At 37.5% G+C, this 20,228-nt stretch overlaps 1 protein-coding gene across 4 annotated transcripts in view; it reads right to left on the reverse strand.

Annotated features, from left to right (window-relative positions):
• SYT1 (synaptotagmin 1) overlaps positions 1–20,228 on the reverse strand; it is a 361,032-nt gene that overhangs the window by 234,885 nt on the left and 105,919 nt on the right. The window lies entirely within an intron of this gene.

Raw genomic sequence — 20,228 nt, forward strand, 5'->3', positions numbered from 1 at the left:
GGCAACATTTCTAGTTTTAGGTACTACAATAGCAGCAGAGATAGGAAATCCACAGGCCCAGGGGACAAATCTCTTTTGAAACTTCATACCAAATTCTGAGCATATGAATTGCATCTGGGCACCTGCAGCTCTCCCCAATTCAGGAAAGGTGACAGGCTTTCACACCTGTGAGTTTGGCAATCCTCTGGTCAAAATTAAATTCTCATGCTGTATTACATCTTGGCTGGATTATCCCATTAGACTGAGGAGTCAAGGAAGAAACAATGTGTACCTCCAATGACAGCCACAGCGTCCCCCACCGCTCCTGGAGGAGAGTGGGACCCGCTGCAGAGGGGTGTTTGATGCCTCACTCCCACTGTTTCATGCAGACAATTAGCATAATACGCACTGATCACAGCACACCAGCTGCCTAGCCTTTCTTGGGCAGTTTACAGGCATCACAACAGAGGTGAGTTTTAAGGCAGGATTTGAAGGAACACAGCCTACTAGCTTTGCAGATTTTTACCATTAACAATTTTCATGAATAAAGGTTGCCAGAGGGAAGGGAGAAAATTGGGACTGATGGGCAGTAAGGGTTGCAATAAGGGCAACATTGACGTGAAAGAGCAGGCAGGATCAAGCTGTGAAGGCACTTACAGGCGAAGATGACCAATTTTATGCGGTTAAAAAAGGAGCCAAATGCACAGTTACCGAGATAGGTAAATATATTTTTAATTTTTCATCAACTTTGTCAGAGGAAAACGATACTGCTGTTATCTAAAATTGTCAAACTATATCACATCAACCCTTACTCTGGTCTTTCTTTAAAAAAGGCAAATCATGATTCCACACAGCATCTCACACTAAATTAACCAGGCTACCATCTTTCATGACTCAATAAAAGATTCAGAACATAACTGATTAAAAAAAAATATCTAATTTTCCCTTCTTTTTTTAGTAAAGAATTAATATTGCCTTCTGTATAGTTCTGTCGATATCTATGATATCCCAGATACCACTCACTTGCATGGCAGTCTACTGAAGAAACCTGTTAGGCAACAAGTAACAGCTGTTTGGAGCTGAGGTCTGTATAGTCCATGAGCCTGAAGCATATGATATTATGTTGCTACTAAGTTTTAAACTTTTTTGAACTGTAGGGATTAGCTCTTCTATCTAACAGCCTATTTCATTAAATCCTAGACATCAGTGAGGAGCTGTGGAGCACTCAAACAATGCAAAGCTAGCTGGACAATGATATGAAACCCTTACTCCAAAGGGTTTTGAATAATTCAGATGCTGGTGTAAAACACAGCTGTGTGATCAACTAATTTCTTTCCCAGAGCTTGTAATACATGTGACAATAGTCTTAGCAGGCCTTACATTGCTTGGTGCTCCTTATCAGCTGTATAAAATGTCCTGGTACATGCCATGACAGACCTAATCTGAATTACTGTACTTAAATACCTCTTGAACAGGTTCAACCAAAACTTTGCCTCTCCCTGTCATTCAAGCCCTCCCAAACTGAGGGATCTGAAATTCGGACACACTCAGAGACAGGTTTCAATTAAAAGCTCTAATCCCAACCTCCTCCCGCGGTTCAGAGCCAGGGTTTTGGTTCAGGTGTCTGTGTACATCTTGCATTTGAGTAGAGGTAGCTGCAAGTGCCTTGGACAAATTAACACGCAGAGTCACACCTGCTCTGCAGTACACTGTCTCAATCCTCCCCTGTTTCTCTAAGCTGTCTGTGTCAAGCTGTGTCATATTATTACTGAGCCTTTCAGAAGATTAACTATTTCCTTCTGCTGCAAAGACAGAAAATGGAAAGGAAAGACAGATTTACTTGAGTATTAATTGGAAATAACTGAACAAAAATACAGGTTATGTGCTAGAGCAGCAAATTTAAGCGAAACCATGAGTAAGTGTGGTGCTTCATTAAGCGCAAACAGAGACAGCCCGCCTGCTCCCTTGAAGTTTACAGACGGAGTTTCCGGAACATATGAAAAACATAATGAAGATCTGGAATAAATAAGTAAAAACTAATCAATAACAATCAAGAAATATCAAGGAGACTAAATACCAGCACTCTTTGCAAAGATTTGCAGAGCTAAAATATATAGAGAGAAATAAACAGGAAAGGTTTGCATTTCTAGAGAAAGAGCAAAAAAAATTACCAGTGAAATTCAACTGTGTTTCTATCACTTAATATTAAACACAGGCTATTTTTTATGAGATATGCTGGAAGATTAATTCATTCACCCTTGGTTATGGACTCCTGTGGGTCTTCAATGCAGGAGATCCCCTGCAGTGACAACTATATTTCCAGAGCTACAAATAGCATCTGTCATACCGCTAGTATCTTCCAAGGCTCCGTTTTCATTTCAATAATATTTTCAAGGGAAGACTTTTCCTAATGAAACCATTGGAAATATCAACAGAAACACATTTTGATATGCCTGAATACATCTTGTAATATCTCTTTGAAGCGTAATCTATATTTAACAAATGGTATCTCCAGAAGATACTTTAGGGCATGTAATTTTAGGGTAAGTAATCATGTAAATGATCTGCAACTTTTACTTCAGTTAGTCATGAGGATATGCAAAAGCAATCAGAATAAAGCCTTTTTTAGTTAATTCTAAGCTCTCTGTTCCCAGTTACCTTTAGTGGTAACCAATTATGGAAACAGTCCCATTAAGCTGGGGTAGAAGAACCGGACCTATGAAATAAATAACGTAGAGTCAGCCACACTGAATTTAAGAATATACATGCTTATCTTTGCTCATGAAATGAAGCCCTATTCCACCTCAAGGAAGGGATTCTTTGCAGTTTTTCCCAGGAAACGCTTCTTTAACTCATACAGAAACAGAGCAGATTTACATTTATTACAGGTGACAATGTTTTTAGCATCACAGAATCATGGCAAAAATAAGCCCCTTCTATTACATGCTTCACTATTCATTGTGAATGTAATATAACAGATGAAAGGGAAGTTGCATGGTAATTAAAGGTTTCTCAAGAACTTTTAGGCCATCTGCAGTTTCTTTATTCTATTACTATTTTTAAAGCCAGGAAGCATCGTGTGATCTTTTACAAACTCCATGAAGAAACAATTTTTGTCTGGTTAGGATTATGAGCTAAACACTCATTAGTAGAGCATATGGCTGTTGTTTGACTATTTTTCTCTCTCCTTTCAAACACTGAGGAATAATTTTGCAAACTGAATCTCTATACTCTGGACTAATCAAGAGCTGCTAATACATTGTCATGATGGTTTAGTGACAGTTTGAGAGCACAACTGGACAACATTTTTGTTATGAAAAACTAAAAGCTCTGGAAATCAGTTTCAGGAGGGTTTTGGTTTTGACAGAGCTGAAACTTAGCCCAGGTTTGCTGAGAAGTTTATTGATCATCTTTCAAAGCTGAGGGCATCCCTTTATGTGGCATATCCGGGAGATTTTGAATAAACCATTTTGAAATTTTAGGTGGCAAAATGAGAAAATATAAACCAATCTTCAAACAAAAATCAGGTGATGTTTAGCCTACTGAATTTAGCAGCGCGGCCTCAAAACTCCACTCCAGGAGTGTTAGAAATGAAAACAGGAATTTCAAGTTTTATTCTCTGCTTTAGAATTATTTATAAGAGAGAAAATCAGATTAATTGAAAGTGGAAGTTATACAGTATTATGAATAGACTGACATCCTGTAAAATACAGAACTGACATCTGGGAAAATGAGGCTAGCATTCGATTATGAAGTTTAAATTAGCTAATAACCAGTACAGAGTCTGGATAATTTCTAGTTGCATAATGTACGACAAATTAAATGTATTTTGAAAAAAATGGAGTTGTGGGCATTTATTGCTTCACATATTGAAACAGAAATTGTCATACATTATGAACTTTACAGTCCTTAATCATATGCATATTCTAATATTTTATGGGCTTAATTTGCTCAACAAACTTTTTACTGTGAGTAACATTGATTTTGTTGAAGCCTCAAATAAGTCACAGAACAGATCTGAGGATTAGTTTAGAAGGGATTTAAAGCACACACTGTGAATCCCTATACAACCACCACTTAAAACACTATCCGTTCAGGCCCAGATGGATTGCTATGGCAACAGAATCCCAAATACCAGGTTTGTAACTAACAAAAATGTAAATTATTGATGAACTCAGAGTTGTCTCTCTTGGACACCCTCCTATTCAAATACCAAACCGTATGGTTCGAGTACAGAGAAAAGGTTGATATGCAATTTCCCCAGCCCAGTGAGCACTAATCCCGAAGGATTTCATTAAATCTTTTGGCTTAAATTTTTATTCTTGGAACAGCAGTCAGCAAGCAGGGATTACATTAAAACAGGCACTATTGAGGTCATTACTGCCTGAATTCAGGCCTGTAATATAACAAAAGAGAAACTAATTTTAAATACACCTCCACCAAAAAAAACCCCTGAAGAGCACTCCTCTAAGTTACCATATATTAGATGACAGCACTCTTCCCCTCACACCTATCACCCTGTCTCCTTGCCAGTAAGAAATGATGGAGAACAGTACAGAATAGTAAAAAGCAATACAGATATTATTTGTTAAAGAGGTACACATATCATGGTAGAGGTGATTGTGCACAAACAAGTGAGTTGCAGAATAATGAATGAAAGGAGGCTCAGTAGTCTTATATTCTGTAAATTGAAATCCAGAATAAAAAGTTCTCTAGCAAATAAGCAAACCAGGAAAAAAAAAGTACTTATTGTCATCTTTATTGCAAATTTCATGAAAAGTCTGATAAGGGAATAAATATTGGTAGGAAAGCTAAGCACTTCTATGGACCCCCCTTCCTGGAAAGCCTCTCAGACTGTATATGGAATGCGATTAACACAGTGAGTGCCACACAAAAATACACCCACCAGCTCTCACATTTTGGACTGCAACAGTCCAGAGGGTTTTAAAACAACTTAAGGCTTTAAAAAAATAATATATATATATTCTCAGATGTGTGCCTGCCATTAGGTGTCAGCGTACAGAGAAGCGATATAGCAAACTTCTGCCTGTAAGAGCTTGTTACCAGATCCTCTGTCCTCTCAAAACTAGGAGAAAAAAACAGGACAGGGAGTAAGTTTGTGGAAATGGATACACATGGATGCGTGCTGCTGGTTTTCCTGAGGGAAAGGAAACAACTGTTGAAACAGAAAGTGAAAGAGAAAAGATAAACAAAGACAAGGAGCCATTTTTTAAGACAAGAGAAAACTTTAGAGCAACAGAATGAAAAAAATGATGCTGGTTGTACCACACACTTCCTGGTGGGGCAGGAGAAATTCTCCCATCCTCATTCATACACTTCAGCATTTATTTAGCACAGTATGTAAAGACAGAATACCTATATAAGGCAGCTGCCATTTGGACAGCCATTTAAGTTTACAGATATTAACTAGATTGCAAGATTTTTTAGGTCTTGACATACAATATTTAAATATTTTAGCCTACAATTTAGCAGAGTACATATGCACTGTCACTGTGGCCACTAGTGGTAAAAACAGTGTTTAGACCCTGCTTCCTCTGCCTATTCAGTCTATGGCTCGGCCATCCCTACCCTGTGACCCATGTGGTTAAAGTAGAACACAGTTTTCAGCTCCAGGGTTTTCTCTGCTTAGTGAAGGACTCTGTTTATAGCAGAATTTGTCTCTGGGAGTACTTTTTACAATATTTGCAATGAAGCTGCTTTTTTTGGCCTCTTCACTTGTATTTAGTTACCTGCTGCCTAATGTTCAAAGATGCTGCTCACCTGTGTCTTCCTCAAAATTTGAGTTCTTAGCAGATTAAAGATCCAAGGGTTTCAACTCCATGGAGGCTCTATGCTCCTTTTTCCATAGGAAACTGGCTAGTCTTTTCTTGCTTATACTCCACACCTCCATCTGACGTACTGTATTTCTCCTACACACAACTCATTCACAGGCTAAACAGTAGCTACTAACCCTCAGTAAGTGCTAGCTGCTCCTCACATGCCCCTGCACCTCTCTCCCAGCTATGTGATGCTTCTCACATTCTCAGCTTCTGTTTCTCCTACTAGCACTTCCCAGAACATGCCTTGCTGTCCTCCTTGGTTCTCAGTCCTGGTGGATTCAGATCTCCTGTTGCTCATCAACATCCTTTTCCAGGTTCTGCTTTATCCTCACGCTTGGCTTGATGCTAAAAGAGCCATCCACTCTGATATTTCAATCAACCACACTTAGGTCAGTATCATAACTTCCTGATCAATAAACAATCATATGAATCAGTGGGCACTAAAAGATTCTCCTTTCATGAAAGAAAACCTATTAACGGTGATAATACAGCCAGTGACAATACAGTCACAAATGGGTACCTGAATGAACTTAGGTTCTTATGACAACTCTTGGCCATACACAGGAATGCCAAAGGATTATCAGAATTTTGGGCAGTGCTAGCATTCCCCCCAGTATCTATCCAGGAAAATACATGGCTTTTCCTCTACTAACAGCCATTTCACAGTGAAACTACTGTAATACTGCTGTATAAATGGGATGTCAGATGTGCCAGAGATGTGGATGTGTACCAAATGTGGCACAGACTCCCAGGAAATCTTTGCATATGACAGACCATTAAAGTAGACAAGTTGCATGTGTTCAGACTATATAGGGACACTTCAACCACTTTGCTGCATCTGCCATCTAGCAACTGTGGAGCTACTCTGGGAAGAATCTTCACAGTGCATAGCTTGCCATTCCTGCTTTGTGATTGCTGGGTATGTCTCAGCCATTTTCTTAGAGAACAGTAGAATTTTCAAACTTTACATGAAGCCCACATTTTTCTGTTTGTCAATATGAACACATGAGGATACTGCTGACATTTATTAGTAATAAAAAGCTCTAAAAACTTTATACATCAGAGTGTAACTTCACTTTCCTAAGTGAAAGTTTTCAAGGCTTATGCTGAAACAACCAGCACTCCTGACATGGCATTTCAGCAAATTTAATTCCAAATATTTTCAGGCTTTCCTAGACCAAAAGATAAAGAGCTGCTATTATTTTCTGAGCCATTTTAGAAAAAGGAAATGCAGTTCTCCATAAGTTGCTTCATAACACTATTTAGACTAGATTTCTTGGATTATATGAAATGGTAAGAAAATAGTTCCTAGCAAAATTGGTTTTAGAAGTCATATTTAGGTTGCTTGTTACAGCTATAGACAAAGATTTATTTAGAAGCACAGTGAAGGTTTTTAATCAGTCTCCCAAATCCTTCCTAGAAAGATAACATAGATCTTTACATCAATAGCTGGTGTATTTCATGGAACTAACACATGCCATCTAACTGTAAACACTTTGAAGAACTTCAGTACTTTCGATACACACTCAGCTGCATTCCAGTGTTTGGAGATTCAAAATCTAATTGCTTTTATCACAGGACGAAAGAACCTCCTGCAACATCCACTGCAGGAAGTGATTATACGTTACATAACGCTGCTGATCTTTTTGTTCTAGAAGTTTGGCGTAAGGTTTTTTTAATTTATTTCTCAATTCTGCTTTACAAAAATGCACTAACGTGGGCAAGCAATTCACCCATAAAACCTGATACTGAGTATCAGCACCTCAGCAGATTAAGCAATGTAATCTATGGATGAGTTGTTCTAATAACCTTTCTAAATTACACTAAAGAGACTTACAGTGGCAACAACTTCAATATTTGCTGTCCATTTAAATGCATCCGTTCAAAGATAACTTTTTAAAGGAAGAGAAAATCCTAAACAGACTTATTCTGAGGTTCACCTGGATATGTACACTAAAAGATGACAATTCACCATTGGTATAACGTTAGCCCACATTTTCTCTAATATATTGTAAGTTTTATTCATGCTGCTGTTTTAGTTCTCTTAAAGAAAATTATTAAAAAGAAATATGAAAGTCTACCAAGTCTAAATAGAGAGAAAACCAAGTTACTGCCTACCCCTTCCTTTACTAATCCAAGAAGTAAAGCCTACATACTGCTCACATTTCTGGTAAGCCTCAAAACAAATCCTATAAAACTAGGTACATCAATTTCCAAAGCAGCTATCCATGATCTCATTCATTTTAACGTTGCTTGCTCTGCACCCACCATGCAGTATTCTTTGTGTACACCAACTGCTCGCTGTTCCCCTTCACCTTTCTCTATCTGGGGGCTTCATATCCCAAGAGCATTGTTTTGAACCTTCATGTGAAATTTCACTACTCTCATGGTCACAGTAGGCTTTTCCTTTTTGTTGAACCACATTTTAAACTAATAAAAGAATGAAATGTCATCAACTTAAGTGAAGATTTTTCTTTACAAGAAGAGATGATACATTGTACCTTTCTGTGGTCAGCAGCAGCAAAGAATGAAGAGCTCAAAATTAATGACCAAACTGGAAAGCACTGATCTTTTGTAGTAGTACCAGAATTTATTAATAATAGGATCACTAAATAAAGTAACCATACTTGAAGATTTTAAAGATTCTTTCCAGTTACAACATATAATACTTTATTAATTCATTTACCAAAAAAATATTTCTAATCACTCTATTATGGTTTAGCATTAAATTAACTTTATCATAAGAAACAGCAAGCAGTTATACCATCATTGGTGGAAATACTTTACAACCTTATGGCTAGACAATTAGGATGTCAAAATCATGAGCAATTAGTTAAAAATCCAAAAATGTTTGCAGCCTTCTAATTATTTATGTTAAAAAACTAACTGTGGTATTTCTGTCTCTGATACATTTGTCACAAGAATGGATTACTATTATGAGTCTGTTGTATAAACATCACAAAGTCTGTTGGAAAATATGAATCCATCTTGTACCATGTTATTTGTCTTCCTCAGCATATTAGAATATTAGCCCTCCTTACAGTTAGTAAAAAAAACCTTAAGCAACTGTTAAAAATCGCATTTTGATAAGTTATGGTTCTATAGTACAAAGATCTAAAGAAACAAAAATTTAAATGGATTAGCATGAAAATAACAGGATTTGTGGAGATGCTGCTGAAAATTAGAGAACTGAACAGACCAGTTTTTGTAAAACTGTTATATTCACATTTGTCACATTTGTCACAGTCGACACTTGACAGTGTCAGGAGTATTTCTTATTTAGTACTGTCCAGAATTTCATTTTTTCAGTGACTGTCATTGTAGCAAACAGCAGTGTCTCCTGGAAGGGGCAGCATATAGCACCATTACAGAAGTAAAAAAGAGATGCGCTGATCAGTATCACTGGTCCTCAAACACAAGTAATGAGGTGACCAGTCAGCACATCTTTCTGGTTCTTCAGTGTTTTTCCTTTTACCTAGACACAGAGGAGCAATCACACAGACACCAACAAATAAACCAAACCAAACAAAAAAATAGTAGATAGAAGCAGTGTCCGGGTATAAAATATGTGAATGTCAAGAGCAATGCAAACTGGAGTTTAGAGTCAGGCTACAACTTGCTGAAGAAACATATAACTTAAATGACAAGAGTGAACCTTGAGTGACAAATGACAACAGCCTGTGAAAAGTACTGGGTGGGTATGTAAGGGGCCACGGTTGCAAATGGTACCTTGATTCTCAGAAGCTGCAAAGCCAACTCAGCAGTAGCTGCACAGTTCAGTAGAAATGTCTCATACTCCTGAGGTAAATGGTCATCAGCCTGGCTGGCTGTGCAAGGGAGAGAATATACTCATCAGAGCTCTTAACCAAGCGCAGGTGATGATGTAGTGTGGCTAAGTCATGCTACTTTCCATAATTAGTGGCACACAGTTAACATAATACCTAGCAATCTTGGCTTCCTTCCCTGGTCAACAAATTGGGTAGGGCTGGGATCTAAAGTAAATTTCATCTCCACACTTATGGAAGCACAGTAAAAGTTTTAACTAGCCTATTGCTACTGGGATTTGGGTCTAAATTCATAATTGTATAACATCATCTAGAGATACCATTTCAGTACCTTAAAACATTTCTTTACACACTGTGTGCATATGCCTGACAAATGCATCTGATTTTGCAATCCTAGAGATGAAACTTTGAAGCATCATGACTTTTTTCATCTTGAAACTACAAGCAAAAACCTAGAGATGGGGGAATTCTGGCAGACCTTTTAATCACAGGTGTCACCCTGGGCTGTGACAGAAGAGCTTAACAGCCAATCCTTGCAGATTACATGCAAAGATACTATTACAAAAAGCAGGATAAAAGACAAGTGGTGGTTTTGCAAGTCTCCATAAAGAAAAAAAGGAAGCATCAAGTCCACATTCAGCAAATCTGATAGCCTAATCAAAAAGTAGCACATCAGACATTGAAGAGTGTCGAGGTACAGATGGCTAGGAACATTAAAAGAGGTAGTTATCATTATTGTTCCTTACATAGTTGAGTAAAGAAAAGACATGTTGATATTGTATTTGGCTATAAAATGAACTTCCTCAGCTAGATATTGCCAGAAGGAATCTAATGGAAACATCTATTTAGTGAAAATCAAATAATTACCTTGTAATTACCATCTCATGTGTCACATTGAATGTTAGCATCTCTGAATCAAGGAAAATTCAAGAAAGGTCTATTTGAAATCCCTAAAAAACCCATATGGCAAATATTTTAATTGGGCTACTTTTGCTAATGAAGCTAAGTATTCCACATAGCAATACTTCTCCCACTTTGTAGAGCCAAATGTTAACATAAACCACCCTTTAATTTAATCTTCCTATCCATCTTGAGGAAACCTGTTTAATTTTTGATTATTAGATTTGCTGAAATAAAGCTTGTTCAGACCAAACTTTAGCCACTTCATAAAAACTACTGATTTGCACTCAAATAGCACACTGGAACAGTTTGAAGGGAAAAACCATGTGTTCTGTCTCAGCTGATGTATAGCGTAATTTTCTGAGATTCTTTCATTGCAATTTGCAAACACATTAGCTAAGACTATAAAACAAAAGCAATCTGTACTACCCATGGCCCAGAAGAGGCAGAAGCAGAAAGTTAGAAAACATAACAAATGTCTGAATCATCTTGAGGCAGGGACATACTCTACCTCAACACAGAACATCATTATCCAAAATGTGCCTCATCTATTTTTCTAACTGACAAAGCAAGCCTGGCCACTGAACACCTATAATACTGCAATATATTCTTAAAACAGGCTGTATTAGACATTTAAGGAGGGGCCTAGAGAAGGCAGACTTACGCTAGACTAATTCAGGGGAGCAGCACTGCAGTTAGGTTATGAGACTTCTTCTTCCAGTTCCATCCTCAATTCTGTAGTCAGCCTAGCTCTCGAGGGGGATTTATTTCCCCTTCTTCCTTCTATATCAAACTGCTATAATGCCACAGACCTCACACCAATCCCAAAAGAGGGAAGCTGCTTAACACTGAAACGCTGAAGTTCTCTGCTTCAATGCAGATTTTAGCAGGTCCCACTAAACACGCTTTAAGGTTTTTTTTGTTTGTTTTGTTGTTGTTGTTTTTTTTTTTAAACAAAGCAGTTGTAAGGGAATACATTGTGAGTAGGAAGGTGCATGTAAATATAGCTTGGGTAAACAATCAGATGAATGCATAACTGGATTCTTGGATAGGAAGGGACAGCGAAACAGACATTGCTACACAGAATGATTGCTTCAGCATCTCTCAGCATGGATTTGAAACAAATCAAGAAAACACCACATGATGTATCTAAAATTGCATTCCAGCATCTGGCAAAAAGGAAGTATCTGTTAAAGATCATCTAGTTCAAGGAAGCCCTTAATATGAGTTTCTGTGAAAAGAGAACTTGAAATTGCCTGTCAACAAATCAGCAGATGCCCTTTCTGAAGCTGACAGGTGCTTTTTGGCATTAATGTAATGACCGTAAATACTTCCTTGCGCAGGGTACAATCAATTGCTTTAATCAATTTCTACTATCACTTATGAAGTATGCAGACGATTTTCTAATCTATGCTTTGCAGTGACATTAAATATGCATGTTCAACATACTCTGGCAAAGCCGACTGTCAGTTTCTTTTCCTTTTGACAAAAAGGACATTTTGCCTATAAGGTTACAGTCCTGTCTTAAGAATAACTGAAGTGTGGGCTCTTAGGCAAAATTAATTCCCCTAGAATACAATAACACAATCCACAGCAGAGTCAGTTTTCAGCAAAGCTCTGTGATACATGGAGATTTTAGGATGCAATGTGAAATGTTGCTTTATGAACAGAACAACCTGACAACTTAAAACAGGAACATTAGGGGTGCATTCAGGTACATGGATATACATCAATAAATCAAGCACCTCTGTTAACTATTTTCTTAAAGCTCAGTCCATATATTGGAAAATTCAAGACAGTGAGTCTGTATAATATTAGAAACCAGTAAGAGTCAGAGAGAAGGTAAAATACCAAAGAAAATAAATGTCTCCTCCCCTGGCCCTGGTTTCATTTGCTCCTTCCTGATGTGTTGTCTCTCCTTCTTCTCCACCTTCTCCTTAAAGTAAAATAGGCACCAAACATAGTTAATGCTTGCCTTTCTCTGCACCTGAACAGTTCCTTTGAGCATACAGTAAGAAACTTCTTTAGAGTACTTTTATACTGAATCTTGCAACACCCCTAATAATAGGTAAAAAAGGAGCAGAGAGGTTAAGTTACTCTAACTGCAAAGCAATTCTTGCTTGACACGAAATCCAGATCTACTGTCTTGTAATTTACCCAGTGCTCTCTCATAAATATGAGTTTGCAATGAGATGTAACAACAAGAGACCAATGTGATTTTTGGTCTTTCAACTGCTATCTTCCATGCATATTACAGATAATACTCTCATCTTGGCCTGTTGAAAAAATACATCTGCTTTCATTTTTTGCTTTGCAAACAGGAATAGTAAACCATTTGAACAGATCACTGAAAATGTTAAGAAAAGCAAAGCAGACCCTCAGATGGTAGACTTTGAAGAAATGAGGCAGGCAGGTAGTGTTAAAAAAGTCTGAAAAGAGAGTAGAAAGTATCTAAGTATCTGCAAGATTGAAGTTTGGACAGTATTTGGCACACAACCAGCACTGTAAGCAAGAATAACAGCATAGAACAGAGAAAGAAAGCACTGACTGTATACCAACCCCCCCTTCTTTTGCCCTAAGTATTTTAAGGGAAATAGTAAAGTTCAGCTGTGCGTGAAATTTAAAACTGGACTAGGAAAAGCACAATAAAGTAGGTAGCTGAAATCATTTTACATTAGTTAAACCGAGGACTAGTTGAACTAAATACTTATTTTACTGTTTTCACCTTTCCCCTCAGTGAATACTAAGCTACTATTGTGGAGGTGAGTAGAATTACTGGAGCTAATACAGGGTTAGAAGTCAAGAACTCTAGAGCTGTAATCCTGGATTGGTCTCTGACTTGCTCTGATACCATGTTTACGTCATTGTTCAGTTTCCCTAGTAATAATGCAGAGACAATAATATCCAACTCATGAAGGAGCTTGGAGGATTAAGGTCTGTACTATTTTGAATAAACACTGCCACTTTTAAGTTTCCTGCAGTACTTATAAGGATCAGACTATAGAACTGGGTCTTAGCTTATGTCTACAAAAATGTTGACTTCAGTAGGAGAGAATCAAGGCAACCCTGAATGTTTTTAAAAATCTCACCTATGCATTACTAATCTGTTTGCCAGGGGTACTGAATGTTTGCACCTCTGGGACTTTGTTTGATTTCCAGAATTAAATTACAGGACAGTCTATATTCTCTTTTGGCCCTAACGCCTTAAAATCGCTTTTATAGGGCATTATAAACAGGAGAATTTTTATCCCTCTCTTCATTTTTTTTCACCATCTCATTTTACAGAATTCTTTGAAGCTACAAGTGCCTCTCTATTCATCTGTAGAGGGCTCATCACATTTGACTTCCTGGGCGAGGCTGTATTACAACGAAACAATATGTTTGATAATATATTTAATGTGGTTCACCTGCCTCTACTACTACATTTATCCTACTAAATCCCAGAATAGTATCTCTTCAACAGCATAGGAATTATTCAACCAAAAAGTAAATGTACTCTTAAATGAAGTGGTTTAAACAAAGATGAAGCAGTAGTACAGGGCCAAAGGACTGCAAGACTGTTAACAGTATTTTCTGTCAGTTCACAGTACTTGCTGGATTGCTTAAACATAACAAAGTGAATTCAGTAACAATTCTAAATTGTTCACTGTTCCATATTTCACTCTCACAAAGAATTTATTTTCTTTTTTTTTTTTTTGCTAGTTGCACTTACTCTGTTACATAGTTAAAATACTAAGATAAGGAATTTTTATGTTCAGTAGCCCTAAATGAAATCACACTACCTGATGTATAGGCATGTATCTGTATTTGCAGGCATGTATGCCTTTGTCAGGCTGTATCCACTCACACATACATCTCCCCTTTCCTTAGCCAGTGCCCCCAGAAAACCAAGCTCCAACTCTGTTGCATATAGCTGTTCTGGATTTATTTGGGGATTTTTGGTTACGAATTAAAGTGCACCAAACAATAACTGGATAAAGTCCATACATATGCTTATGACAGACATAAATTATATTCTTTATATGATTAAAAGATTGAGGCAGGAATATTTTCTTTGGATAACACAGTGCAGTAACACCAGTATGGATATAAAACTGAATGTGTGAATAAACAACACATTAAAAATCTAATTGTTGTCATTTCTGAATATAGTCTTTACAATACAATGTCATGTGACAGTACATCACAAAATATATATTGTCAAAGGATCACCCATATCTAAGATACTGGCTACAGAGTCTTGAATTATGAAAGGAAAAAGGAGAGATGATCCCAATTGAGATGCCTCCATGGTAGCAGTTAGAGATTTATCTGTGCAAAACCAGTGAGGCCTTTGACGCCCAGGCTGTGTGAAAACCTTCAGTTAGGTCAGTATACCGTTCTGAAATAACGACTGTAACAAACACTATACAATTTATGGCACAATAACAAAAGAAGATGGTGTGCTCCAGCATGGATATGGCACACAGAGACTGACTGAGAGACATTCTTTAACAGGGTTCTAGGTCTTTATTCTGCCTGGATGCCTTCTGAAGTCTTAAGCAATGTAACTAAAATAGAGACTGAAAGATATTGTCATTGATAGTGATAATTACCTTGGCAGGAGGCAAAAGGTTGTGCTGCAGGAGTATGGGAACATCTCTTTTGGAAGTCCACTAACTATATTGATTTGGCATATTCTGTACCACAAGGCTGTTTATTAAAAACAGCACTTTACTTACACTAGTCTTCCAAACATCAATAGAAAACTTCATGTCTGAATTTTTTGATTTAACCTAATAAATACAAATAATAGCTTCCTATTTTTTTCCTTTACAGTACCCAGAATGAAATGGCTAACTCATTTCAAATAATGAAGGAGCCAGAAACAAATTAAATTATCAGCTGTCAGTTATTGCCTGTGCATCAAGAGAGTATATCCATGAGGGAATACTATGCAGAGAAACATGAGTTGGATCTACTCAAACTTGGATACCATATAGCATGGTTTTCTGCCTGAAGGTAATAGATAGCCCTGCATTGGAGATGGCAGTCCCGCTAAACCTATCAAGGATGTTGGGATTCCCCCTTGAAGGAGGGCGGCAAAGGGCACATACTGTCTTAAGATTAAAAAGGCAAAACAAAACGGAGTCAAGTTCAGCTGGGTCAAGAACCTTGCAGGAAGGATTTCAGCTTCTGTGGGCTCCAGGGATAGCACTGAGCTGGCCAGGCTGCTGGCCTTTGCTGGTTCTTAGTACTGAAGACTGACCTGGTCTGAAATTTTTGGTAGAGCATGGAAAAAACCTTCTCCCTGAGAATCAAAGTAGCAGCATTCCTACAAAAAGTATAGGATCTGACATTTTTTGGCTGGGACAGCCTAATTCATCTTCCTGCTTAGTTCAACCTACCTTGTTTAAAGCAAAGCCAGACAATTCTGTGTAATTTTACAATTTCCTACATAATCAACTCCAAGATAGCAGTACTGCTTTGAAATGACAAAGAATGCAATGAGAAAGTCCCAGACTTCCAATACTTATCAAGGAACTCTATCAGAACAAGGAAATGAACCACCCAAGAGCATGGAAGGGATTGCCCTGGTCACCAAGTGCAGCCCTCTGCAATCACAGACAACCCTGGAAAAAACCTTAGGTTAGAATGGCCTTGAACAGTCTGCACATTGCCAAGACAACAAGTTGCAGAACACACCCTACTGCTCTGACACACCTTGACACTTTTCATGGGAAGAGCCAAAAGCTACATAAATCTCTAAGTCACTGGAAGGACGTACGAGAGCTCAAGAACACCCAAATGTCGTAAGGCTTTGCAATAACAAAAGAATTTGTTAGGTGAAGATACCCAGAGGGTAGCATGGTGGGGCAGGACCTTTCTACTTCTACTGTATTTTTCTACTATTTGCGGGGTAGAAAGGAAAACAGACCTGTTTGTATTAGCTTTGCCCTTCTACAGTGATCGCGCAGCTTTTGTGAGTTTTTATTCAGATCAGTGGAAATTAGAGGGCCTGTGTGGCCTCACCAGATTCTACCACGGGTCACAGTAAAACTAGTCAGTGCAGTTTTCGTATGGCATAACACTGCATCCCAAAGCTTCCTTTGTGCCTCGCACTACCTCTCTTTGTTCCTTTCCCTAGGTAATATTCCTCCTAATTTTTATAAGGAGCTAGTAAACAAAATATTTGGCTTGTTGGCTTTACTTGTAGCAGGTTAACTTCATTCACTGCTCAGTTCTAAACATATATGCTTTCCCCCAGACCAAGAAACAGCTATTTGCTGTATATTTAGTCAGTTTAATGTGATCAGAAGGCATTTTCCTGTGAGATGCCAAATTCCCTAAACAATAGCTATAGCTTGTGGAGAGGTAAAGACACTCAGCAAGACGCTTAAGCACATACTCAACTACTTTTAGTAGTCTGAAAACCTCTGAGACTACTTCTGTACTTAAACGTATGTTTGTATAACTGAATCAATGAACAGCACTCACAGTCAGGCTAGAAGAGAGTCATAGTGGTAAAATTTGGTGGAAAAGACCCAGATGCTTTCTGACATCAACCATAAAATCACAGCATTCTAATTATGCTTTGTTGTTCTACTCAGGGATGCTTACAGTTTTGATTTTTGATGGCTGCATATTAATTTAATTCTGTACATGGACCAAGCATGCCCTGAGACAGGTAATCTATCTCAAGTATTATTATCTTGCACCACCAGACATAGTTTTCACACGAGACAAACACATTAGTTTCTGCATGCTTTTGTCTCATCTTGAAATTAATTCCATTCCCAGTATGTCAGTAAGAGGCAAAAAAACAAATGCCAAAACTCCCATAATACTACTGTGCAGCAGAGGCCGGATCATCTCCTGGATCTTCCTTAATGAGACTCTGAACACCTTATTGTTCACCTTGTCAGTACTGTTTATGTACCTCTTAGGCTTACCATACAGTTTCATTGTTAACTTTTGGCTACACTCCTTGATATCTCAGATTGAATAAAATGTCTTGCTATTGGTCTCTAACGATTATATAGATAAAAATAAGTGCTTTTAGATTACTTTAGAGATTAGCTCTCTCTCTTTGCAAAATGTTGTTAAAATTGTAAGCAGACACGCATCTCAACTAGCATCTAACTCCAAAACTAAAAATGATCCCATATTGTCAAAAGTTAAGTTTTAAAATGTTCTGGAACAATTAATCTTGCTATTTCAAAGAAACAACAGTATCTTTTGAAAGAAAAAAACTTAACTGGGCTTTTCTTAAAAAGTCTTTGTCTTCCACTTTCTCAAGCCAATTATAATTAAATTTGGGTATATTTTTAAAAATAAAACAAATATTACAGAGTAGATTCCAATACCCTCAATGGCCTTGTGTGATCCTTCACCTCTAAATTATCTCCATCCATGATATATTACCTTATTTGAGAACTATCCATAGTTCTTTGTCATTGAAATTAACATCAGCAAAAGAAAAGTATCTGATGTATTAATAGGAAAGTACTTGAGTTATAAAAGACAAATAAATAATACAGGTGTATACACTTATATTTGAATCTTCTTATCTATCCGCCTGGAGTACTGTGATCACCTCTGGGGCCCCAGCGTAATAAAGCCATGGACCTGTTGGAGCGAGTCCAGAGGAGGGCCATGAAGGTGATCAAAGGGCTGGAGCACCTCTCCGATGAAGACAGGCTGAGGGAGTTGGGGTTGTTCAGCCTGGAGAGGATAAGGCTCCGGGCAGACCTTATAGCAGCCTGCCAGTACCTAAAGGGGACCTACGGGAAAGATGGGGAGGGACTTTTTACAAGGGCATGTAGTGATAGGTCAAGGGGTAATGGATTTAAACTGAAAGAGGGTAGATTTAGATTAGATGTAAGGAAGAAATTCTTTACCATGAGGGTGGTGAAGACACTGGAACAGGTTGCCCAGAGAGGTTGTGGATGCCCCATCCCTGGAAATGTTCAAGGCCAGGCTGGATGGGGCTTTGAGCAACCCGGTCTAGTGGAAAGTGTCCCTGCCCATGGCAGCGGAGTTGGAACTAGATGATCTTTAAGGTTCCTTCCAGCCCAAACCATTCTTTGATTCCTTGATTCTATCTTACATCTTCTTACACAAGATACATCTTACATCTTCTTACACTTCAATTTGAATCTTCAAGGAAATAAACCTACTTGTCAATCCTTTCTTCATCTACAGATGAACTCTTAACTCTAGACTAGTAAACAAATCTGAAGAAACCCTACAAAACTGCATTGCTAGTAAATACCTTTTATTTCTCAAATGCTACTGCTTCACGTTTGTCTTGATGATCTGGGGAAGAGACGAAAAGAAGTTAAAATGGTTCCTCTATTCTAGAATTAAAGAAGGAAGCAGAGATTCCAAATGTGAAAGAAACTCGCCCTATATGAGGGAAGCTAATGAGAATATTAAAATTCATTAAAACTCATTTCAACCTTAGCAGATCAGATTTGGCAAATCAGTTCTTTCAGGAAAAAAAAAACTTAGGCTGGCTTTGCTATCAGGTCATTTCTCATTCCTTTCTAAGTAAAAAAGGACATTCTATAATGAAAACTGTAAATATTCAAATACATGAAAAGCATTTCAAGTAACTAATTTTGATAGGGGTATTTTGCTGAGCTGTGCAAACTGGTAGTGAAAAAATGTAATCTTTAATGATTTAAAAATTACTGCATTGACAACTAGAACATTTATTAAGTTTAAGAAAAAAAAAATGTATTTAATATAAAATGGCTCCTCCATTCAGTTCTTCCAGCATGTCTTTTCCTATACCATGAAAGTACATTTGTAATGCTGACACTGATTCCATGATAATTTTTTAAAATGGAACATTTAAAAAATTTATTGCTATTTGAAAGCAGACTTCGCTTTAGACAATCTTGTGTTTTCATTCTCTAGCTACCTACTATATAAGAAGTACCATAAATCTTAAAGCCTGAGGAACACTTCACATTTAACCTATTACCTGAAAAGTTGTTGGAAGTAAGGATTGTCCTTTTGGTTTGGGTTTGCACGTTCTCCTTGTACAAGCAAGGTTGGTTCATAATGCAGAGTCTTAGTCACTGCCATAGCAAGAATACATTCTGTTAGATGATCATCCTCCTCGTTGGCTATCAATTACCCAAAGACCTTCCATTTTCTTTGGATACTTAGCCTTGCACATTACACAGTTTCATGACGTAAAAATGAAAGATCTATGCTCTCTTTAGCTATTAATTTTCTTGATTTTTATAAAATGGAAGTTTGTATACATTATGATAGAAAAAAATTATTTTTAATTAGCTAATTTGGCTGATTTTTTTTTTAAAGGAAGCTTGGAAAGTGATTTCTATTTTGATTTTGTTGAAAATGAACGCTTTTAGATAAATGTGTTAATAGCACTGACAACACTGCTCAAGGACTGAAAGGACATCTTGTAGTCTGCAAAAAGTAAATCGCCCGTTAGTTCTCTGCTAGGTCAGTTTTTACAAGAGATTTATGTTTCGAGGTCAGGACAAAGCTGATGGATTTCATGAAATATGAGATTCCTTTTAAAACAATATAGAGCTATTTTCAGCTCAATGAACATATATTTTGCAATCCCTCCTCCTCCTCCATTCTTCTTCTGACCTATAACCTCCAAGTTCCATTTCCTATTTCTGTTCAGTCTGAATGCCCTTGGGTGAAAAGCTGGGACCAAATAAATTTCTTTTACTACAAATCTGTTCTGTCCTCTTTC

Source organism: Aquila chrysaetos, chromosome 26 (assembly GCF_900496995.4).
Source record: "Aquila chrysaetos chrysaetos chromosome 26, bAquChr1.4, whole genome shotgun sequence".
NCBI lineage: Eukaryota > Metazoa > Chordata > Aves > Accipitriformes > Accipitridae > Aquila > Aquila chrysaetos.